General features: G+C 55.7%; 1 protein-coding gene across 1 annotated transcript in view; it reads left to right on the top strand.

Annotated features, from left to right (window-relative positions):
• Window positions 1–365: 365 nt before the first annotated feature.
• CAPN15 (calpain 15) overlaps window positions 366–2,924 on the top strand; it is a 12,745-nt gene continuing 10,186 nt past the window's right edge. The window contains exon 1 of the mRNA XM_008579176.1: window positions 366–437. The gene's annotated coding sequence lies outside the window, so the exon portion shown is untranslated. The remainder of the gene's footprint in view (window positions 438–2,924) is intronic.

The raw sequence follows: 2,924 nt of genomic DNA, 5'->3' as shown, positions 1-2,924 counted from the left end.
CAGTCCCTGCTGTCCCTCGGCCCACCCCAGGCCACTTGGCATGTAGGGAAACCGTGCCGGAGATCGTGGCTTTGCTTGTGTTGAATCATGTTTCTTTCTTATTTTCTCTCTGTGTATTTTTGTTGTGTGTCACTTTGTCCAGCCGGCCACCCTGTCTCCGGCGTGGACACCCTCCTTCCTCCATGATCCTCTTCGCCCGCCGCTGGCCAGAGGTGACCAGGCCTGGCTGTCAGCGCGGCCTCTCTCAGGGGGGCCATGGGGAGCTCAGCCTCCTCGCTGGCTGCCGAGACCGAGTCGGATCACGGCTTCCCTGGGGGGCCGCCCTACCCAGGGCCCCCAGCAGCGGCTGGCTGGTGTAGGAGTGGCCCTGGGGTGCCTGTCTGGGGAGGTGCCCTGGTCACCAGACAGCACCAGCCCCCACGCCCCCGGGCCCGAAGGTAAGAAGGTGGGGAAGGGGCAGCCCTGGAGGGGGTCTCGGGGCAGGAGGCCTCTGTTTTCAGGGTGTCCCTCCTTGGCAGAGGTGCTTGCAGTGAAGTGGAGTCCCTGTTCTTTGGGGCTTTCTGGCAACTCCCTTCCCCTCAAATATGCAGGAGCTGAGTGGCTCTGGGGTTGACTCCTCTCTTGGCCATGCAGGTCTGGGACCCCTGCCCCTCCTCCCCAAGTTGGGCTGTGTGGCCCCAGCAGGTTCCTCACGGTCTGTGCTGCTGATGGGGACGCTTCTTCTGGAGCTTGTTTTGGGGCTGGGGAGGCGCTGACCCCAAGCCCGGTGGCAGGTGCACACCGAGAGCGCTGGCTTGCTTCCTGTGGGACTTCAGTGCTGGAGGCCCTTGCTGGACACTGGCTGCTGCCCTCCCTGCTGTGGTAACCCCGTCCCAGCATGGCTGCCTGCAGGAGAGTTGGGACACGGGGGCCTCAATGGCAGACCCTCCAAGTTGTTGCTGAGGCCTTGGCTGTCTCCCTCAAGGATTCTGGGGTGACTGGTGCAGGGGCAGCCCGGGTAATGGGGTCCAGGCTGGCTGGACCCTCTCTGATGCCTGCTTGCACCCTGTCCTATGGCCTCACTGGAGGGAGGGGTGGCCTGCTGCTTACCAGATGCTCTGAGTTCTAGGGTCCTTGGGGCAGATGCAGCGTTGGTAACCCTCACTCTTCAGGGGTGCCCTGGCCTGGGTCCTGTGTGTGACATGCCTGCATGCCTCACTCTAAGGTGCCTGCTGGGCTGTGCTCAGCTGTAACTTCTCACAGACATAACTCACTCACGCAGGATAGCTTCCTGCTGTCTGTGGGACCCAAGCGTGTCCTGGGATCACCAGCTAGGTGGGAGGGGCCAAGAGTGCAGCCATGGACAGCGGATAGGGTCCTTATGGGTGTGCAGGAGCTGGTGTGGTCACACCTGGGGACTGGCCTCCTGGGGTGACATCGATGCTGAGGGCTGAGCTCCTGGCAGACAAGGGACCTGAGAGGGACACTGAAGGGGTCATCCGGGTGGGAGAGGCCCGGAAGTCTTACCTAAGAGTTACCCTGGTGGATAGGAAGCCATTGGGGAGTTAAGGTCCAGAGAGATGTGACATGAAGCAGGACAGTGTTGGGATGGCTCCTGCTGCCCCCTGCACATGACAGCATAGAGCCTGTCCCCAAACCCCACTGCTGCTGCACTGAGGATGCTCTAGTGACGTCTCCGTACGTGTCCTGGATGGTTTTATAGAGTCGTGCAGCCAACGTTGTGATCTAGTCTATGGCATCTCCGCACCCCAGAAACATCCTGCCTGTTTGCAGCCACCCCAGCCCCGCCCCAGCCCCAGCCAGACACTTATCTTCTCGCTGTCTGCCAATTTGCCTTTTCTAGAAATTTCACAGAGCTGGAGTCATGTAACCTGTGGCCCCATGTGTTTGGTTCTCGTGCTCAGTGTCCTCAGGGTTCATCCATGTAGTAGTGTGTGTCAGAATTTCCTTCCTTTTTTATGGCTGGGTAACGTTCCATGTGTGGACAGACCAGGTATGTTTATCTGTTCACGGACACTGGGCTGTTCCCACTTGGCTTTCATGAATGATGCTGCTCTGAGCATTCACGGACATGTTGCATGAACATATATGTTCATCCCTCGCATAGACATCTAGGAGTGGAAATGCTGGGGTTCATGCTGCATTTAGGTAACTTTCTAGGAGCTGCCAGGCTGTTTTCCAGAGTGACTGCACCATTTTCCATCACCTGCAATGGTGGGAGTTTAGTTTCTCTACATCCTCGATAACACTTGTTATTGTCTTTTTGGGTTTTTTATTTGTCTGCTTTTTTGGCGGCTGGCTTGTCCAGAATCTGAACCTGTGACATTGGTGTTACAAGTGTTGTCTTTTTAATTCTAGCCATGCTAGTGGGTGTGAGGTGGTAGCTTATTTGGTTTGATTAGTGTTTCCATGATGGGTGCTGAAGGTGAACATCTTTTCATGTTTCATCTATTTTTATTTCCACTTATTTGTACCCTGAGCACAGGTTGTTAGGATTAGAACTCCTGGGCCCCAGGCTGAGACCCTCTGAGGCTGTTGGTGCTGGGTTGCATTCCAAGTGGCATCAGCACACACACAGTCACGTGACTGGGTGGCTTTGTTAGTTTTAGTTTTTACTAGGTTCATGTGTACAAATGAAAGTGCACGGTTTTTAATTCTGAACTGTGTTTTTTCAAATCAGATTTTTAAAATTTACCTTAGTGTAATTTTTTCATCATAGAAATTCCACACATTAATTAAGAATTTTAAAGAGCACAGAGAAATGTAGAAAAAGGTATTTTTCTCCTCCCCATTTTCTGGAGGATAGGGGCTCTGAGCCCCTTCTCCGTGAGCCCCAGGGGGAGTCGCAGACCTGAGAAGGCCTGTCCAGGCTGTGGGCTCGGGGGGGGGGGGGGGAGGGGTGTGGGGGGGGGGGGGGGGGGGGG

The sequence above is a fragment of the Galeopterus variegatus genome, unplaced genomic scaffold (genome assembly GCF_000696425.1).
Source record: "Galeopterus variegatus unplaced genomic scaffold, G_variegatus-3.0.2 Scaffold1825, whole genome shotgun sequence".
Taxonomy (NCBI): domain Eukaryota; kingdom Metazoa; phylum Chordata; class Mammalia; order Dermoptera; family Cynocephalidae; genus Galeopterus; species Galeopterus variegatus.
This window is presented reverse-complemented; position numbering and strand designations above follow the sequence as displayed.